This window comes from Xyrauchen texanus, chromosome 33 (assembly GCF_025860055.1).
Source record: "Xyrauchen texanus isolate HMW12.3.18 chromosome 33, RBS_HiC_50CHRs, whole genome shotgun sequence".
NCBI lineage: Eukaryota > Metazoa > Chordata > Actinopteri > Cypriniformes > Catostomidae > Xyrauchen > Xyrauchen texanus.
The window spans coordinates 13,070,168-13,093,319 of NC_068308.1; the positions used below are offsets into that span (position 1 = coordinate 13,070,168).

Sequence of the window (23,152 nt, forward strand, 5' to 3'; positions counted from 1 at the left end):
TTGTACAGAAATGTTTTTGTGACCCAGTAAAACGTAAATAAAAGAAAGTAGATTATTAGAGTTTAAATGCTTAAGGGGTGTGCTAATAGTTGTGAGTTAAGTGCTCATGGAAGGATTGTGTCTTTAGGTGTTTCTTTGAGAGGGACTCAAGTAGAGTTTGGAAGACCACGTCAAATAGTGGTGTTTCGTTTTGTGATATTTTGTGTAAATATTTTTGTGAATTAACCATACTCATCATTTACTCACCTGCATGCAATCCCAGATGTGTATGACTTTCTTTCTTCTGCTGAACACAAACAGAGATGTTTAAAAGAATATCTCAGCTCTGTACGTCCATACAATGCAAGTGCATGGTGACCAAAACTTTGAAGCACAATAAAGGCAGCATAAAAGTAATCCATATGAATCAAGTGGTTAAATATGTCTTAAGAAGTAATATGATTGGTGTGGGTGAGAAAAAGATTGATATTTAAGTCCTTTTTTAAAAATAAATCTTCAAATTTCAAGCCCCCCTAAGCGCTCTTCTTGCCTAAGAATTCTTCTTCTTCTTCTTTTGTGTTTATTTGATCATTTATAGTAAAATATGAACTTCAAAATATTTCTCACCCGCACCTATCATATTGCTTCTGAAGACATGGATTTAACCACTGGAGTCTAATGAATTACTTTAATACTGGCTTCATATGATTTTTGAGCTTTAAACTTTTGGATCCTGTTCACTTGAATTGTATGGACCTAAAAATATTTGTTTGTATTCAGCAGAAGAAAGAAAGTCATACACATCTGGGATGGCATGACTATGAGTAACTGAATTTAGAATACATTTTTTGGTGAACTATTCCTTTAATGAGTTAATGACTTACTTGCAACACACTGAAGGAGTATTTACACTCACACTTTATGTGTTTTACTGATCGGATAGCGGTCCAAACATGAAAAGCTCAAGTGTAAATGTCCTCCAAAATTCACACAGGCCACAACAGAAACTAAAACTTATACAAACATTTTCACTTCCTGACATTAGCATAATCCCTCTGTTACATTTGCATGTAGTGTGGGGATAGTAGATCAGATTTATATCCATATTGCAATGAAACATTTATGTGGCCAAATGTAAATGCAATGTGCATACCCAATTGGATAGTAATTTGATCGATCAAGACGCATGAAGTGGCTATCTGTAAATAGGCCCAAAAAGACAATAGTCATGACCTATTGGCATAACAATCTAACCTACATAAAGAGTCAGTAAATAAATCCAGCAGAACATTTTGGTGCACAGAATCAAACCATTTGTATTAATATGATGAATCTATTGTAAATCCCCACCACTGCAGTGAAATTTCAGGGAGGTGATTTTGTGCCTCTTTGTGTTGGTATCACAAGGCGCTGCACATTCCCAACCAGTGAGTTTATATATTATAATATCTGATTTAAAATCAGTTCAAAATACAAATTCAATGTATAACCTTTGACTTGCTAGAGCAAAGCAGTGATTCCTGTTGATCAGTATTTCATTTGTTGTTGCCATGGTGCTGATGGAGTGAGCAGAGATAGTGCTTACAGTACCTCCCCTGTGCTTGCCAAGCATTCAGCAGCCTGCTGATCTGTAAATCCCTGCAGTCTGATGCCATCCACTTCCAACAGTCTCCTGATACACACAAATACACACAGTATACACATGTCGTCAGTTCAACCAAACCAAAACATTCTTGCTTCTAAATCTCAGTTCAGATCCATGATATGTCCAACAATAATGTAAATAGTATATTATCACGGATAATAGCAAGAACTGTAGAAAAACTGTACCTGACTGGATACGTCCATCTTGTTCTGCAGCTCCACCAGGTACCAGGCTCTTGATGTAAATACCTCCGTAGCGAAGACCTGTATTCACCCCTCCCTATATACAAAATAGACTGGTGCTGTCTAACATCTACAAAGTTTAGCAGATGATTGGTTTTGAAACTAGACACATTTTAGTATTTTATTTTAGAATTGACATTATAAGCTTGGCTTATAATGTTAGTGAAAGTTTTTTGCACCAAAAACAGATTTTTAGTTTATCATATGGTGTCAAGCAAAAGTATGTGAACCCTTTGAACTTAGCTAGTTTTCTGCATGAATTGGTCACAAAATGTGATCTCATCTTCATCAAAGTCACAAGTATAGACAATCCACAATGTGCTTAAGCTAACAAAACACAAGCAGTTATAATCTTTCATGTATTCATTAAACACATCCCAATAAACATTCACAGTGCAGTGGAAAAAGTAAGTGAACCCTTGGATTTCATAACTGGTCAATCCTTCGTTGGTAGCAATAACATCAAACAATCGTTTCCGGTAGTTCAGAAGGAATTTTAGACCATACCTCCTTACAGAACTGTTTCAGCTCAGCCATATTCCTAGGATGTCTGGTGTGAACGGCAAGGGTCACTGCAAACACTACTTCTAATTTTTTAGAAGATATACTTTGAAGTTTAGGGTCATTGTCCTGCTGCATCACTCAGCTTCTACTGAGCTTCAGCTGGTTCACAGCAACCCTGACATTATCCTGTAGGATATCTTGATAAACTTGGGAATTTATTTTTCCCCCGATGATGGCAAGCGATCCAGGCCCCAAAGGTGCAAAGCAGCTCCAAATCATGATGCTCTCTCCACCGTACTTCAACTTTGGGATAATGTTTACATGTTGGTTTGCAGTGAACTTTTTACGCCATATGTAGTGCTGCATGCTCTTCCCAAACAATTCAACCTTAGTTTCATCAGTCCACAAATTTGTTTCCCAGTAGCGTTGTGGAGTGCCAAGGTGGTCTTTGGTAAACTTCAGTCACGCAGCAACGTTTCTGTTGGAAAGTAGCTGCTACGTAGTGTCCTACCATTGATTCCATGGATATTTAATGTTTTCCCCATAGTAAACTCATGAACAAAGATGTAAATTAGTTTCAATGATTCCTTCAATTATTTAGCTGTCAGTCTAGACTTCTTTTTTAACTCATGGAGCATTCTGCAGTCTGCCCTTTGAGTCATCTTGGTTGGACGGCCACTTCCAGGGAGAGTAACCACAGTACTAAATCATCTCCATTTATTCACAGTTTGTCTAACTGTGGACAGATGAATATATAACTCTCCAAGATAACTTTGTAACCCTTTCCAGCTTCATGCAAAGCAACAATTCTTGTTCGTAGGTTTTTTAAATCTCTTTTTTGCGAGGCATGGTCCACGTCAGCAGATGCTCCTTATGAATAGCAAACTTAAAATGTTTGAGTGCTGTTACTAAGTCAAAGTAGCTCTAACCCACACCTCTAATCTCATTTCATTAATTGGATGACAGGTTTGCCAACTCCTGACTCTAATTAGCTTTTGTTGACATCTTTAGCATAGGGATTCACTTATTTTTTCCACAAAACTGTGAATGTTTATTGGGATGATTTCAATAAAGACATGAAAGATTATCATTTTGTGTGTGTGTTAGCTTAAGCACATTGTCCTTTGTCTATATTTGTGACTGCAATGGTGATTGAGATCACATTTTATGACCAATACATGCAGAAAACCAGCTAATTCCAAAGGGTTCACATACTTTTTCTTGTAACTGTAACCAATTTCAACCCTCTTTCTGATCCCAAGAACTACACTGTCTCTTTTTTCTGCTCTGCTTTTGAGACTTCTACTTAAACGCCCTTTCTTGCAAGTGAAACATGTAACAGTGCTTACTCATAGGCTGTGGGTTTGCAGTTGAGTACAACATATAGTGCCCATAGAAAATCATCATACCCCTTCATTGGAATAATCACTTTTTTATCCAACCCATTTTTAAACCCTTAACTAAATATAGTCACTTAAAATTCAAGCGAATGTCAGGAATTACAGCATTATAAGCTGGCTAATTGCAAAACAAAATTCCACAAGATTAATTGTCTAACCATACATCAGAAAAATGCTGTCTTAACCTTAATTGGAAAGCATGTGATTGGCCAGATCTAAGCACTGAAAGCAAAGTGGTATACTAGCCCAAATGCAATCACTCATGGAAGTTGACAACATGACTGTACTTAAAGAAATATTCCAGGATAAATACAGCTTAAGATCTTTCAGCAGGATCTGAAACCTGCTGTCAATTACCACAGAAAATATTTCGATTCGTCCTTCAGTTGGTTAAATAGAATGGAAATGTCTTTACAGTACAGTACAGTACAGTCAGTGGCATAATTAAGTTACGTGCTTTAGCCCACTACGCCACCACCACACCACATACTTGTTTAGGTCTGGACATTATTCAACAATGGTGAAAATCCACAAAAATATATCCATTCAATGGGGTAATCAGCTCACAAATTACAGTTGGAAAGTTTTAAGAAACCTAAACTTAAGAGTGCACTGTAATATCACTTTTACTACACTCTTCTGCAGCATTGCTTAGGTTCAGCCCTTCTAGAGTTGTTCTGCATGTAGTCCAAAAGCCCAGAAGAGAATTAGCATTTTCGATGCATGGGATCTCTCTGGACTTTCCTATTTCCCCAATATAAAAACCCATAGGAAACTCCAGAGGGAATCCATGCCGAATTAGCCATCCATTTTTGCCTACATAATGACGTCAGGGCTGAACAGCTTTATACTTGTCCAACACTAATCTTGCCAACTTTACTGGTCTTGGTAACAGGCTTTAATTTGCATAATGTTGCGGTCCCATATGGGCGGTACACTGGCGAGGAGACAAGAGGCCATTTTTTTAATGGATGTAAATGGATGAGATGCTTCAATGTGCTGAATAAACTGCTTTTGTGAGGAAACAACTCATCATTTAATTAATTGACCGCCTGTCCACTAATCTTCAACATGAAAACAATCCTTTTAAAGTGAACTATGAATGGAGTTTACTACAATACAACTACTGTTGTATAAAAGAAGAAACAGACAATATTGTGACAGGTAGATGTCAGTAAACAAATGTGACAAACTGTCATAACATGCTAGTTGACCGTTAAGCTCTCTCCGATGGCACAAACACAGAGGTTGTTATCTCTGTTTAGAAGATCTCTGCTTGTGGGCAAGAACCCATTTGAAATATTTTATTTCAATATTGTTTTATTAATATGCTGTTTTTGGTGTAAAATACTATTTTGTGTGCCTGACGGTATTCCCACTCATATGGTGATTAACAGCTAAATTAACAACAGAATTGACAATATAAATTCTGGAGGGCCCAGCCCCTTCACAGTCTGCAGTAAGCATTAGGGGAGATTTCAACAACAATGGCCAAGGGATAAACTGGGATTGTGTTGACATTAAAAGACTAAAGACCATTGAATCACCATCGGCAGCTTAGAGACACAAAACTCCAAGATACGTCTGAATTAGTGCTTTGCAAATAACAGTGAAAGAAGTTACAGGTCACTGAACCCCCAGTGTGCAGTGTATGTTGTGTGGTCTGCAAAGGCTAATGTCATCAGGTTTAAACTCAGTAATGTTCAGCACCAATGCCTCTCAAGCAACTAAACCCCCCGTTTAAAGAGATTAGCCCTAGACTGTAGCTGCTTCCCTTTGCCACATGCTCATCCGCATAGTCATGTGACCACTCTTCTTCTTTGCCCCTTGACCCCTGATTGTCTTCGACGTTCTTTAATACGATGACCCTGTGGGAGCCAATGTAGCAGCCGACATAAAAGAGCTATTCCTGTGTAAATTTTGTCAGCACAAATTTATATGTACTTTTATTTATAATTTTGCCTGTATGTATCTGTTTTGTCAAAAAGATCAAGTGTTTGGATCTGTTGCTTGCATTTTGGATTGTCGTGTGCATTTGTGAGAGGTTTTGATTATGTTTTATCTCTATAATCAAACCTATTAAAAATAAAACAGCAATACTAATGCTTACAGCTATACTGATGCCAAGACTGCCCCCAGATTTCCAAAGCGTCACTATAAACTCTTAGGGTCTCAGGCTATTCAAAGATGCTGACCTGGAATTATCATCCTGTTAAACACAAAAGAGGGAAAATACAATAGATAGGTCTATTAGATCATGTTTATCTTTAACTTTATCAAATTTTTTATGATCTTCCTCAGTCTGTATGATTTCTAAACACACAAATATTATCATTATTATAGCACTGCTTACTTTAGCATTGGCCGATTCATGTGGTTATTGTTGTTTGTAAAGGAGGGTTAAGGGAAAGGAGGATGCAATAACCTGCTTGGCAATATAAAAATAATAGTTTAATGATAAACTGAATGGAGAACACACAAACATAAACACAGAGCAGCTGCATGTCATTCTCTCTCTCTTGAACCATCATCACCGGCTGCCTTTATCTCTCATGCGCCCCCATCAGGCTGATTGGGGACTGGGCGTGCATTGTTCCAGCCCGGCCCCGCCCTCTTCCGCTCAATATTGTTGTTGTCTGTATTGTCAAAATTCCTTGTATTTTTTTTATATACTTGGTGAATAAATTCACATTTGAATTCTTACACCTGAACACATTTGGGGTTGCATTGAATAGTCGGCTAGTCGAGTTGGGGCATTGTCAACTAGTACTAGTAGTAGATCACGTTATTCCAGTTGTGCTTGTTCTATATGGTGACAGCAGGAGGAAAATCTATCTTTCCACAAAGTGTTTCACAGTGTATCAGAGTTTCATTAGCTTTAACTATAATGTATTATAGTTGTAGTTGTATTGCAACCTGTAACACCATTAGTTTTAATGGCCAAATATTAATAATTAGATCAAAAATGATCTAAGGTTAATTAAAAATATTCATATTCAAGCCAACATTTTTAACTAATCAACTGTCGCCCATAGGCTAAAAGAAACTATAAGCAAATGGTACATGGCTGTTTTTTTTTTTACACTTTTTGGACAATGCATTCAGCATGAATCTGTTAATGGAGATACAATGGCAAGAAAAAGAATGTGAACTAGAGCTGTCAGAATTAACACGTTAATGCATGCGATTCATTAAAAAAGTTATTTAATTTAAAAACGCGTAATTTATTCTTAATCGCGATTAACACATTTAATACAGCATAAACACTTTTGTGAAGGGCGGAATCTTTGTAATGTGTCTGCCTGGAGTCATAACACTGACACACATGCCATAATGCCATAGCCCTCCTACCAAGTTGAGCATACAAGCTCTGCATAAAACTGCATAACACGGATGTCTCATGGACATTCGATTGGTGGTACTGTTGTAACATGCTGTTATGACAGCTCTCCTATAAAAGAGCCGTGGAGGTTGTAATCTCAGTAAATAAAAGAATCTCTGACAGCACTTCCATGTCAGTGATAAAATAATGGAGAAAGGAGCTCATAGTGCTATTTGATGTACAAAATAAGCCCATATTTGTCTTATAAATCAAGTAATTTGTAGACTATGTAAGGCTCATTTTAATTACCACAGAAGCACACCAAATCTTAACTATCCCCAAATGGCAGAATGAGACGTTTATGTCTGCAATCACTTTTCATGGTGAGTTCTAAACGGTGCTCGATGCTGGAGTTGATGCTCTGATGCGAATCATGAACGCAGCTTCACCATTGCTGTAGGAAAGTGGATAGCTACAGTCTAACAGATGGAGAGAGTGCTAAATTGAATAATAAATTACCAGGGAAGTAGAGATGGTAAAATAAATAATTTATAATTATGCTCAGCCTTTATTCTTTTTTAATGCCTGATAGAAAATGTTCTACCTTTGTAGAGCAATACAATGCTTTAGGCAATTGCAGAATAGTCCTATCATCAGGGCTGGACTGAGAAGTTGGCATACCGTGCCAATGCATATTTGGGGACGATCGGGGCGCACTGGCCATCGGAAGAACCGAGCGGGCCAGTGGGGCGGCTGCAAAACTTGACGAATGGGCCGCAATAAGCTATAATGAGCCGCCGTGTTATGCAGAACGGACCACAAAATGGTGCCGCAATCTGCAGAAAAGGACAGCAAACTCACCCCCCATCTCCCCCAAGTTTTGGGCCAGTTGCAATGTAAAATCCTGGGCCGATTTATCTTCCCAGTCCAGCCCTGCCTATTAGTCACATATACACTACAGAAAATTCAGAATGCAACTATTTCTGGACTTAAAAGATACAAGATACAAATAATTACAGAACATTTTATCTCAAAAGGAGTACAACATGGCCCCACATACACTACTTAAAGCCAGATGTGGCCCCTGTTCCAAAATAATTGCCCACACCTAGTTTAATGGGTAGTGTTCAATAAAAACACAAAAGATTATAATTGTTTGTGTATTGTTAGCTTAAGCACATTGTGCTTTGGGTAAAAAAAAACCATTCTGGGTCAACTTCTGTTGTTTTTAAATGTGCTCTATAAATAAAGGTTGAATAAATAAAGGTTGACTTTGTCTATACTTGTGACTGATGAAAATGAGATCACATTTAATGACCAAATAATACAGAAAACCAGCAAATTCCAAAGGGTTCACATACTTTTTATTGCAACTGTATATGCTTGATTTCATTCTGTCCACTAACACGCTCTCTGTTAATGGCGCATTAGACTTGCCAGAAAGAGTAAAACCTGCCGATGCTGCAAATCGTACTGTGAGCCATTTAAATAAGGTAAATGCTGTAGATCTAGTTGATAATATTTGATACAGTAATTTTCTGGATGAGTAGTCAACAAGTTAAAATTAGTAGTTGTGCAAGTCCAAGAACAAACACATATCCACACATAGACCTATTTCACACAAAAGTAACAAGCCAATTAATACATAAATATCATCCCAACCCTTGAAGACACTTTGTATACATCACATTTTTAGATAATGTACCTGTGCATTTACAATGCGGACCTCAGGAACATGAAGCTTGATCAAGGCTTTAGGTGTCATCACAACACTGCCCAGTTCATCCAAATCATCAGCCCCTGCTTGATTGTCAACCAGTATAGTACTTTGAGACTCGTAGTTCCTCTCTTCTAGAATACCACTGCCACAATGCTTATTGAGACCTGAGATTCATGATTTAAGAAGTGTATATTTAGTTCATTCATTTCTAATCAGAATTATATGACCATTTCTTGCTTATTTATTTTTGGTAAACTCTACGTGGACTGAATGTGGGTGATGGATGGGCCCAGATGTACCTTTGGGCTGTGAGACAATAAGTTCCACTTCATTAGAGCTGTTCTGAATAATGTCAGAAGCTTCACTGAAGGACACTCCCTCCAAACTGATCTGGTTGAGAGAGATCAGTCGACCACCTGACAGAAAGATATGTGGTTAGTAGGGTTGCTCCAATATAAACATTTTGGCTTTGGTAAGATACCAGCCCTGGTACCCCAATATTGGTACGAAATCGATACTTAGGCAAAAAATAATCAGCCTAAGATGGCTGATGAAATTACGCAAAAAATAGTGGTGGACACAATAATAACAGGGTGGACAAAGTGGTTACCAAGTGGACAAAACCTGAAACCAAAAATTATTTGGTGACTATTTATGAGAATATGTAAAACATTACTAATGAAGTTCACGTAAACACTACTTCTTCTTTAAACATAAATAATTTTCACTGTCACTATGTACAAGGTTGTATTTTTTTTATTTTTATTAAAACTAATTTATGCTTAAATTATTATTTGTATTCAACCTTAATATGCTTAAAGTTTCAATGGTGTTATTTAAGTCAAAAACAGCTTTAACATTTATATTGATCAACATTTTAAGGCAATAAGATCACGATCTTTACTGGGACACAAAAGGCACCGAATACCAGGAATGACCCATAAGCTTCACATTTCCTTTAAACCCTCCAAATATTTACCCCATTCACTTCCATTGTAAGTTTCTACTATAAATAAAACATTTTTTAAAGAAAATGACAGACTAGTTGAAATTATTTTTTGTTTAATCAACATTTTGTCATAAAATCTGTCAATTGATTTTAACTTGTATTGAATATTTCTTTAATCCCAATAAATGATCTTGTTATTGATCCCCCTAATCTTGAATTAATAGAGCGCATGTTACACCACTCTTTGTCTCTCTCCACTGGCTGGTGGTTGATGCACATATTAAATTCAAGGCTCTGATGCTGGCATACAAAACAGTCACTGGGTCTGCTCCAGCATACTTCAAATAATTTATGCATAACTACACTCCCGCCAGAAGACTGCAAAGGAACGTCGCCTTGTTGTACCAACTCAAAGGGGCACCAAAACACTTTCCCTGACTTTCAGTTTTATCATACCACATTGGTGGTATCAACTCCATCCGTGAAGCTGACTCACTATCTGTTTTCAAATAACACTAAAAACACATCTTTTCCAAGAGCACTTAACCAGTCAATAAAAAACTTAAATCTGTTTTGAATACTGTTCTGATGCTAGTGAAACTTTGTAGTATGGCACTTTTCATACCAATGTCTCCTTAAGATGATTCGCTTATGTTTTTCTCTTTTGTAAGTTGCTTTGGATATAAGCGTCTGCCAAATGAATAAATGTAAATGTAAATAGTGTAAAGTAAGCACTAACAGTTTTGTCTTGCAGTGTGTACCTGGCCACAAGTAATCTGATAATCTTAAAAATTCACCTGGTTTGATGCGTCCGTTTTGGTCAGCTGGGCCTCCAGGTACAATGGAAGCAACGAAGAGTCCAAGGTCTAGTTTCCCAGCGTTGTCTTCACCAACAATTACAATACCTAGGGTACAGTGTTTATTCACCCATGTATACAAGCATTTCAGATATCAGTAATGATGAGTTACTGTAGAATGGCAGAATTCACTTACCAAGGCCAACTTTTGGATCCTTTTTGAGGGAAACAAAGATTATTTCCCTTTTTGGTGTTCGGGAAATTGTTGGAGTATCTTTGAGAAAAAGGCATATTGTAAAAATGTTTTTCAAAAACACCTCTGTAGTTTAGACAACAAAACTTGCTTCTAATTGACCACATTAAAGTCAAAATGACATAAAAACTGACCATTTTTACATTCTTAATACATGCTCCTGGTCTTATTGAACATTACACCAATGAAAAAATAGAGGTTAATTTTATTAAGGAATAGTTATCAACCCATACCTCTTAGGGCGGGGGACATAGAAGAGACTTCAGAGCATCGCTTTTGAGAGCTAAAATAATTTCTCTGCTGAAATGGACTTTGGCTTCTAGAAGTACAACAAATATTTTACAGCATAAATAAGGAAAGTATAGGATTAAGATAATTGCAAATGGTGTTCATTCAGTTGGTTCTCACCCTGTGTAGTTTAATAAGTCTCTCTGTTGTTTGATCTTTGTCTCGATCCGGATAGCAGCATCCTCACAGAGCTTACTCATAGAGTCATCAGGATTGTTGTTGAGGTGTCTATCATTGAGTGCTACCTCAGACAACCTTCTCGTCAGATTGTTCTGGGCCCTGCACATGGCTGCATACTGCACAACACCCTCTTCTGAAGAAATATTTGAAACTGGTAGTTACTGTGATTGGTAAGGGGCCATTCTGAAAATATTTAGTAACTCGGTCCCCCATTTCATGTATTCTGGGTGGTCAAAGCTGAATAAATAACTCAGTAAAGACCAAAATTAAAGCTGGGTTCACACTGTACAAATAATAGATTATTTATCTTTACGCGGGGCAAAATCAACGGTCTTTGATATCTTAGAGTGACAGGTTCACTGGTGGCCGATTATTTGAACCAGACATCTTAGCATCAGACAAGTTCTGGAAGTGACTGAAATTTTTCATCACAGTCATGCACTGTACTCCTATGATGGCCAAATGAGATAGTCAACACTGTCAATCTGGACGATTGGGACCAAAGGCTTGGCTTGGATGCATATCGTACAGTCTGACATGATTTTGCATTGTGTGCCAAAGGCTTTTACCCAAGATCACGCATGGATTGTAAAGGACAAATAAATCCTACAGTGTGCACCCGAATCAGAATATCTTGAAGAGTTATTTGCAAGTTTCCACTAACACTTTTCTGTTTTTGTTTTGTTTTTTTTTTTAAGCATGTGACCAGGAAAGGATGCTATAAAAATAACTAGCACAAAAACAGGTGGTTTGAGAACCTCACAATTTGGGCTTTATCCAGTCACAATAAACCAATTATTTCCACTTGACAAAAAGTACATTCACCCTGACAGCAATTGAATTGCTGGAGGTTGCCAAGATGATTTATTATTGGCCACTAGTAGGCAGTCTTAATGACTTACTTGAGGAAAGTTATCAATAATACCTGAAGAAAGCTATCCGTTAGCATTGCCATTATGTTATATTGCAGTTGCTCGGCTGGTGCATGACCCCCTGAATGTATGCAAATTGCTTGCTTCCAACTTTGGTCATGGGCATTCAATTTTATTTAAAGGGGTCATGACATGAGAAACCAAATTTGCCTTGATCTTTTGGTATATAAGAGGTCTTTGTATCATTAAAACGTCCTGCAAGTTTAATATTTTAAGACGTCCTCCCCATTCTAAACGAATCATTTATTTAATCAAGCTCAAAATACAGCTCGTTCTGGATTCATGGTTAGAAGTGACGTGACGGTTAGAAGTGACGTACCAGCGTTTGCATATGACCGCCTCCAGCACAAGATAACTACGCTTTAAGCGCAAGACAACTCACGCTCATTTCAGTATCGCTGTCGCCTCACAAGTGTTCAGTCGATGGACAGCGAGCTCTGACAGAGACCACTTGTGCACAGGAAAATTACGATGCCACACAGATGTGCTGTTCCTGGCTGTGGTCAAACAAAACCTCTGAATATGCTGCCGAAAGATCAAGACGTCAGGGAAAAATGGATGCAGTTTATTTTTTGCGGACGTCTCAGTCACGGCAGTGTTAACTTAAGCGTTTGTTCTGTACATTTTAAGGATGACTGTTTTGAGAACAAATCTCAATATGATGCTGGCTTTGCCAGAAAACTGTTGCTCAAAGATAAGTCCGTGCCGACTATTCTGGGAACAACGACGACGCAAACTGTAAGTAATCTATTTTAAACTTTAAACTACTTTTTAAAGCGCAATTTCATTCATTATGAATAATCACAGTGTTTTTACTTAGTTTACTTGCATATTGTTCTGGCTGGAGGCGTCAATAATTGATACATAGGCACTGACGTTAGCCAATCATAACAGTGGGCGTTAACACTGAAGTCTTAAATGGAAAACGCCCCCAAAACAGACTGTTTGAATCAGAGGATGAGAAACAGGGTGGGAAAAGGTCATAAATCACTAGATTTTAAAAGTTTTTCTTAAAAAAAAAATATATTAATACTATAATTGCACCTAAGGGAACATAATAATACAATAAAAAAACCCATGTCATGACCCCTTTAAGGTTTAATCATTCTGGGTTTGCAGGAAAATGCTGATTGGCTGATAGCACCAGAAAAAGGTGTACAGTATCAAATTCTTTACAAGTGCCTATAATGAGCTGTGACATCAAAGGCAGCAGACTAAGAAAAAATTGCAATGTACACTTTAAATAGCTCTCCAAAAACAGTCACGGAGCGTCACTTCAAAAGCAACAGAACCCCATTAAAAGCAATGATGCTGTTTGAACTGGAAGCGCCCGTTGCAGTGTGTCTGTCGTGCCGACAGTAAACAGGTGTACTGTACCATTGCTCTCGAAAAACGATGGCGCTGCAGATAGCCTCCTCGGTGTGGAGCTCTCCAATTCTTTTGTTGTTTTTGTTTGTTTGTCCTGTGTTTAGTCATCTTTTACCAGTCGGTTTTACCAGGGACGAACTGCTGTACATTTGGCAGCACATACCAGATAGTCTTTTCCTGGTTTTTGAATATTCAGACATTTTGCTGGACATTTTAGTTGGAGGCGCTGCTTTGTTGTTTAGATGCTCTACGAGACGCAGGTGAGGGAGACGAGCTGGCGTGCTGGTTAAACTCCGTCAGCGCGGCTTTCGAACAGAACTGCTGAGGATTCATCTCGTTAATCTACGCTCTCTTCCCAACAAAACTGACGAACTACATCTCCTCACAAATACTAATAAGGACTTTTCAAACTCTGCTGCACTGTGCTTCACTGAAACCTGGCTAAGTGAAGCCATTCCGGACAGCGCATTACATCTGCCAGCTTTCAGCTGTTCAGAGCGGATCGCATCACAGAGTTAACGGGGAAAACGAGAGGCGGTGGAACATGCTTTTACATCAAAGAAAGTTGGTGTACAGATGTAACAACGTTAAAGAGGATGTGCTGTCCTAATCTGGAAGTGCTCTTTATTAACTGTAAGCCGTTCTACTCGCCGTGGGAGTTTTCTTCGTTTATTCTGGTGAGTGTTTACATTCCTCCAAACGCGTCTGGGAACATAGCGTTGCAACAGCTGGCTGATCAACTCTCAGACACAGAACAACAATAACCGGACTCAGTTATTATTATTCTTGGGGACTTTAACAAAGCAAATCTCACACGCTAACTGACCAAATACAAACAGCACATTACATGCCCCACCAGAGACAGGAATATATTGGATCACTGCTATACAACATAAAAGGATGCATATCGCTCTGTCCCACGTGCAGCTTTGGGACTCTCTGATCACTGTCTGGTTCATCTTCTTCTGACCTACAGGCAGAAATTAAAATCAACAAAGCCAGTTGTAAGGACTGTAAGGAGATGGACTAATGAAGCAGAGCTGGAACTACAAGCCTGCTTTGACTGCACTGATTGGAGTGTTTTTGAAGCTGCAGCTACAGGCCTGGACGAGCTCACAGATACTGTTACATCATACATCAGTTTCTGTGAGGGTATGTGCATCCCTACTAGGACATTTTTATCATTCAACAATGATAAACCATGGTTCACAGGAAAACTCAGACAGCTTCGTCATGCCAAAGAGGATGCTTACAGGGGTGGGGATAGAGTCTTGTATAATCAGGCCAGGAACACACTGAATAGGGAAATCAGAGTGGCTAAAAGAAGCTACTCTGAGAAGCTGAAAAACAAGTTTTCAGCTAACGACCCTGCATCAGTGTGGAGTGGCCTTAAACATCTTACTAATTACAGGACTCCTACCCCCAACCCTGTGGCGGACCAACGACTGGCTGACGACCTGAATGTGTTCTATTGCAGATTCGAAAGGCCCAATTTCACACCCCACACGCACTCGGACCTTAATTTCACACAAACATTAACACCTCCTGCACCCCCCCTCCTCCCCCTCCTGCTACACAACCTGCTCTGAAGATCTGTGAAGACGATGTGTGCCGTGTCTTTCGGAAGCAAAGGTCAAGGAAGGCTCCAGGCACAAATGGCATCTCACCAATGTGCCTTCCTTCCTGTGGTAACCAACTGTCCCCCATCTTCACTCAGATCTTCAATAGATCACTGGAGCTGTGTGAAGTCCCATGCTTCTTCAAACACTCAGTTATTATCCCTGTCCCTAAGAAACATAAAATCACAGGACTTAATGACTACAGACCTGTCGCCCTGACATCTGTGGTCATGAAGTCGTTTGAGAGACTGGTGTTGGCCCACCTGAAGGACATCACTGTTCCCACCTCTACCTGTCAGTGGATTACCAGCTTTGTGACGGACAGGCAGCAGCTTGTGAGGCAGGGAAAATTCACTTCCACCATCTGTACCATCAGCACTGGTGATTTTTCAAACACAATCGATGTTTAATCACTGACCCTTAACACTTAGTTTAATAATTTTAAACCATGATTTTACCTATACATAATTAATATTTACATTACATTCATAATGTTAGCCAGAGGGGAACTGGCCCCCACAGTGAGTCTGGTTTCTCCCAAGGTTATTTTTCTCCATTAATCTACATCTTATGGAGTTTTGTGTTCCTTGCCACAGTCGCCTACAGCTTGCTCACTGGGGTTATTAATACAATTATCATTTAATTATTTATAAACACTATTAAAAATCGTATTTTATCTAAATTACACAATGATGATTAATCAACTTTATAGACATTACATTTTTATCGTCTGTTAATGCTGATATTCTGTAAAGCTGCTTTGAAACGATGTGTGTTGTGAAAGGCGCTATACAAATAAAATTGACTTGACTTGACTTGACTGGTGCCCCCCAGGGATGTGTGCTCTCCCCACTACTCTTCTCCCTCTACACCAATGACTGCACCACCAAGGACCCCTCTGTCAAGCTACTGAAGTTTGCAGACGACACCACTGTCATCGGCCTCATCCGAGATGATGATGAGTCTGCATATAGAAAGGAGGTTGAACGGCTGGCTGTCTGGTGCATTCAAAACAACCTGGAGCTGAACACGCTCAAAACGGTGGAGATGATTGTGGACTTTAGGAGGAACACCCCAACATTGTCCCCCCTCACCATTCTAAACAGCACTGTGGCAGCAGTGGAGTCATTCAGGTTCTTGGGCACTACCATCTCACAGGACCTGAAGTGGGAGATACACATCGACTCCATTGTGAAAAAGGCCCAGCAGAGGTTGTACTTCCTTCGCCTGCCACAGTTCAACCTGCCACAGGTGCTGCAGAAACAGTTCTACTCAGCACTCATTGAGTCTGTCCTCTGCACTTCAATAACTGTCTGGTTTGGTGCAGCTATGAAATCAGACATCAGAAGACTACAAAGGACAGTTCGGTCTGCTGAGAGGATTATTGGTTGCCCCCTGCCCCCCCTTCAAGATCTATACACTTCCAGAGTGAAGAAAAAGGCTGTAAAAATCACTCTGGACCCCACTCACCCTGCCCACTACCTTTTTGAACTGTTGCCTTCTGGCTGACGCTTCAGAGCTCTGAACACCAGAACCGTAAGACAAAGGAACAGTTTTTTCCCTCAGGCTATCCATCTAATGAACAATTAAATTGCCCCATTGAGCAATAATTATGTGCAATACACAGTTTAAGTCTATTTATATTATCCAACATATCCACTTCTGCCATTACTTACATTTCTCTGTACATAATATACTGTATTTTTGTTCTTTATATACAGATTGTATTAGATTTGCACTACGTGTGTGTATGTGGGTATGTATGAAGGTGAGTGTATATGTATAATTATTTATTTTTTATTCTTTTTTGTTTTAATTACATATGTCTTGCTGCTGTTTTTGGTATTGTTTGTATTGTTGTACACTGGAAGCTCCTGTCACCAAGACAAATTCCTTGTGTGTGTAAGCATACTTGGCAATAAAGCTGATTCTGATTCTGATTTTGCACAGCACGTGCTGGCGCTACTACTGCCAACAACACAAATAAATGGTTTAGAACATTTGTGTCGACACTTCCAGTGTAGACAGCCTCAAGCCTCGAGGCATGTGTAGTGTCAATGGATGCGCCCGGTGTTGACAGGGTGTAAATGCATTAATCGTGATTAAGATAAATTTATGCTTTAGACTTTTTAATTAATTACATGCGTTAACTTGTTAATTTTGACAGCTCTAATTACAATTTAATCCAATATTTGTAATTTATATGTTGTTTGAAACCTTGATACAATTTGGATCCAATTATATCAGGATGCAAATAATATGAGCTCCACTCCCATAGGTAGTCAGCACATCATGTCACTACTCATTTGCATAATGTTGAACTCAACTTTGCATCATAGCCCACAGTCGCTGTTGCTCATGTACCCTTAAATCTACAACTCTCAATTTAAAATGAATGACTTCCAGTCACTTTGTTACTTTGAAATCTCTTTCAGTATGAATGTATCTTAAGTGGTCGGATGTGTACTAACCTGAGGCGAGGCTGTGGGTGAGTTGGCGGGAGCTCATCTCCTTGTGAAACTTGTGCTGTGCAGAGCAGAGGTTGCAGAGGTATTTGGCAACTTTTGACTTTTTGGTCAGAAAGGTGTGCTTCTTTTTATTAGTGCTGCTCTCGATGACAAATTTACATCGCTGTGTTGATGAGAATATGATAGAGAGAATCATTATTTGGACCAACATCATAAAATGTATTATACAATCCTATCAATTTAGTTTACCCACAATCTCCATAACATTTTAGTTAAGTTTATTGAGACAGCATCAAATTAAATTCCCTAACTGTACTCTTGTGTTATGCATTACTTCAAAGTGTCTCTAACAAGTCATAAACTCAATCAAACTCAGATCTGGCCAAGCTTAAGCCTCAGATGGTACGCCCACTGTCTGGCCACAATCCATGCACTAACTGTCTGATGCACATTGCACACAGAACTGGAAAACAATTCCTCAAATGAGTAAATCCTAATCTGATCGGCTGGTTTGATGGAATTTCAGTTCGTAAAAGCACACAGGTCTAAAAGAAAAGGCACATAGAGTCTGCCTAGAAAAACAGTCCTGTTCACAAGATTCTGGGTTGATACAACGAGGACAAAATAATCACTGGATGTGCCAAAGTTTGCCAGGTTATTGACATTAAATATTAAAAGCTTCGTTTGAGTAGCAAGTAAAGTGGATATTCATAAGCATAAATTTATCTTTGTGGTGTTTTACCACAAAGCCTTTACCAGCCCAACGGCAAAGGGCACTGCATCTACATCAGTCAATTCAGGATGGACTTCAAAGACACTTGATTATAAATCTTACAGATCAATCAATATCCTTTAGTTTTAAACATTGCCTACCAAAAAATATATTGTTTACTCAATTAATACACGACTTGTATACATACAACTAACTGATATTGGCATTATACTGTATTCATGCTGTATAGCCAGAGGGGAACTGAGTTTTTCGTTCCTTGTCACAGTCGCCTTTGGATTGTTCACTGGAGGCCTAAAGACAAAAACATTAAGGCATAATTTTCAATTAAGCTTTTAATGAAACTACTTAATTTGGACTTTTGGGAAATGTAAGACTTTACAGACACTACAGAATAACTTTCTGTATTGCTGATTTTGATGTATTGTGAAAAGCGCTATACAAATAAAAATGTACTTGTTTTCTGTGCAATCACTCATAGAGAATGTTGCATCATTATTATAACCCCCCCCCCACGTTGGCCTTTTATTATGGTATAATATTTCTCTGAAAACCCCATCCTAAATGGCACATAATGACAAAACTTACTGTGATTGATCATTTTACATGTCAGTTAGATGGTTCTTCCCGTCTAAGCGGGTTCTTGGCCAGTTTGAGCCGCAAAAGAGCACAGACCTTTTGACGTTTAAGTCAAAGGTCTGGCAATGTGAGACTTTGTCTGGCCCTATCCCAAAGCTGTATCTTAAAAGTGAAGTACATTCTATGCCACTAGAGTAACTAAACGGAATTCCAAAAAGGTTTTCAAACAGATTTCCTGAACACTCCCTCAGATGAGAAGTCTGCCAAATCAGTACGTTTACATGCGTTTATAATGGAACTCAAGCAGCTGGAGCTACAGTCTTTGGTCTTTCCAAATATACATTACACATGCATTATCAAATATTTGATGTCACCCGTAACCTTTGAGCATTTCCAGAGTTTCAGACGTGACATTTGCAGTCTATACATGAAATGTAATGTCTCATAGAAAGTACTAATTACCAGTATATCAAACCATTTGTATGTGTAATTATAAACCGCTGAAGATAGTGTTCAGACAGCGCAACTTTTTAAACAAGTTTTTTGTTTTTCTTTTCAGTTTAGATCAGGAAATTACATTTGCAGTTACCAACTTGAAAAAAATGGATATGAAAAAAGGAAAATTATATCCAAAACTCTTTGAAACTTTCAGAATTTTATGGTATGGTATCCATTAAGGCTTTCAAATTTCCTATTATTCTATTTTAAAATATAGTCTGCTTTCACTGCTAAAATCAGTGCAATGTGAGCTAGCGGCGCTCTCTAGTGCGTAACACAATGATTAAAATTTAAAAGCTTGTCAAAATTATTATTTAGATGCAGTAAGCTTGAAACACCTCACAGTTATTGTCTGACTTTTGTGTATACATGCTGGACAAAGCCGAGTAACAATAGCATTATCTTGATTTGGATTAAAGCATTTTAACATTACATTTTAAAAGGATAAATTATTGTTTTAGTCTGACAGAAACCAAACTTTTACAGTGTATGTAAACATACTAAATGTTGCTGTGTTGGGCTGTTTGGGATGCTTAAACAAACAGCACTTTTTTGAAAAAGCCACAGAGAAACACATTTCGGAGGAATCAACCAATGAATGGCTTATAGCTGGGATTGCAGAAAGTAGTTTAACATCAAAACAATCACTCATTACCTTTAATGTCTTTAAAATATTTATAAAATGTCTAAACGTCTTTATTATGTTATTATTAAAGTATCAGAATTTGGTATTTGTGTTTACTCACAGTTGAGGTGATACTAGTTGTCTCTCTCCAGTGGAATCTATGGCTTGCGGAACGGGAGTTATTTATAATGTCATACACAATGATGCCTTTGGAACATACTCCCAAGACCAGCTCTCCAAAGACAGGCTTCTTCTCATGGCTCACATGGTGAAACAGCACTCCATACTCAGGAAGCTGTTGAATAGTCTGTGGGAGAGTTAAGTCAGTGCAGCCAAGTCAATTGGACTGAATATGTAACATAGGACACTCACTACCAAGCATCTTAACCAGAAAAACTATTCAGACTTAATAGTTTCTATAACAATGTTTGGCCAGTAGCCAGTGGAGTCCTTATGGATCTGGATAAATTCAAGATGGCAAAAGGATAAAAAACATTTGTCACAGCACAAACACAGTGGTCATATTTTCCATCCATATAGGCATACAGTACCAGTAAATCATTTATTATAACTATTTAACACTTTTTAACATAATGCTTGAAATAACACACTTTTGTAGACTATAGAATGTAGATGCCCTATGTATAATTTCAATTTATCTACAAAACTAAAATCAAGCATCAGAAGGTCCTTAAGGTCATGAAAAAACATAAATAAAGTTAGATATGTCTAAACATTTAACTGGCACTATACTGTATATACTGTACAGTTCCACCAAAAAGTATTTGGGCATTTAAGCCACACTTAAAATGGGTCATGTCATGAGGAATCACCTTTTCCTTGATATATGGCATGTAAGAGGTCATTCTACTATAAAAAAAAAATACTGTACATTTCAGAACTCAAAACTTGAAAATGCAATAAAAGCATTTATTGAAAAATGCCTTGTTCTCTACTTCTGCAACTTCCTTACATCATTTGGGGTCAAACACCTACTTTACATCATCGCACCCTTGGCCCCGCCAAGAGAGAGAGAGAGAGAGAGAGAGAGAGAGAGAGTGAGCAGGACAGACAGGCCTAGTGTGACCTAACTATTCCTGAACATCAAAGAGGACTCATATGGATTATTTTGAATTATTTTTGTATATAAACATGCACTAGACAGACATCTTTGACCATTGTCATGTATCTTGCATCACTTTTAAAAGATGCTGTGTAAATATACAACCGCAAAAAAAGGAGACCCCATTCTGTTTCATTTAGCTGCATGAAAATGATCTTATATTACTAAATTATTACTGTTTTGGTGCCAGAAAAAAACAGAAAAACTTTACATAATCAGTGGACCTCAGGGAATATAATACAAATATATATATATATTAAAAAAGAGTATGTTATGACCTCTTATAACATTTCTTATTTTATCATAATTTTCATAATTTCACAATTGTTTATGTATTAATGTATAACAAATATGTGTTTGCATTAGAATACATAAAGCAAGTAAACAAATAATGCTACACTAACATCACTTTTCTGAGCCATTAATTAGTCCCAAGGTTATCTTTAGTGGTTGTCAGTTCCCCTCAGATGTTCACACTGGTGTATTTTGTAACTGCATGATAAGTTAAATAAACCATGTGTGGTGTTAGAAAGAACAGAAGTGAATACAACCTTGAGAAACTCTAGCTCTGACTCATCAGCAACCATGTTTGCATTGTTGTCATGTAACCGTAGCAGCTCTTCTTTTAGGCAAGGCATTGCCATTTTCTGCAAAACACTCTTGGAAATGTAGTGCTCAGGCTGATAGTAGTTCTTCCCATTAACCTTCAGAGGACACAGTCAAGCTTTTTATTATGGTGAAAATAGGCTAAAACAGTGCTATTAGCATTTACGTAAAACCAGTAAACACTCATAACTGCTATAGATAAAAAGCTGCACACAACATGACTATTTAGCAGTTTCTTGGTATGTTTTTGATCTAAGTCCTCAATGCTTTCTGTTGGCATGATATTATTTATTTGCATTTATTTTTAGCTTGTCCCATGATGTCATTATATTTTGGTCTCTGGCACTATTTTATGGGTGTGACATCATGGCACAGCTAGAGGGGCAGAGTCTACAGCATGAAAACATGTATGGCTGTAGCCCTGAGAATAAACACACATCTCTGTGGAAAGGTCATCATGTGATAGCTGGAATACCTCAGGCATACTGTCCCCAAATTCAGCTTGGAGAGCCAAGGCACCAAGAAACAAGCAGGTCTCCTCATTACACGGTAACCTCTCCTCCAAAATGTCCCGCCTCAACTGGAGATAGTACTGATGACGGGTCAGCTTGTTGCTGTGGAAATAATCACAATGAAGGTCAAGGTTGGACAACAGTACAGGTAAAAACTCACTATTAAATGAGTCTGATATAGTGAGAACAGGGAAAGAAAGAGACTTACAGAAGAAGAGAGAAGTCTTTCACAAAAAATTTGATGCGGAAATGAAGCACAAATGTGGCAGTGGGCACTTTTATCCAGCTGTATGGGGCAACTTTTGAAATTTTTGTTTCATTGTCAAGAAAGAAAAATTAATCACCTGAAAAACAAAATAAGTACAATTTAAATGGTAAAATAGCAAAGTGTACACAAACAAACTAAACTGACACACTGATCTAATTATTCCACATCAGAATTATTTACAAATATGTAATAAGGCTGTGACAACCTATGTGATGAAATTCAGCAACACAGCACACCTGCTTGTATGATATTGCTAAAAAAAACTAAACCGAAATTCTGCAAAAAACTGCAAAATACCAGACCAAACTTGTCTAAAATACATTAGATGTGCATTACCATCACTGTATGCAAGGCCAAAGTAAAAATGTTCCACAAGGTTTGAATGAGCGATGATCATATCAAAGACGTTCCCTCCTCTCGACTTGACATCACACTTGATCAGAATGTTCTGTCCATTTGGCATTAGAACTGTCAAGTCCCTTTGGTTTGAATTTGACCTTAATTTGTTTGACTACTCGGAAAGAGAGAGAGAGAGAGAGTGTAAG

The 23,152-nt window shown here is 38.1% G+C and overlaps 1 pseudogene; it reads right to left on the reverse strand.

Moving 5' to 3' along the window:
* The window catches only part of LOC127627247 (tyrosine-protein phosphatase non-receptor type 13-like), a 67,176-nt pseudogene that overhangs the window by 33,555 nt on the left and 10,469 nt on the right, over positions 1-23,152 (reverse strand).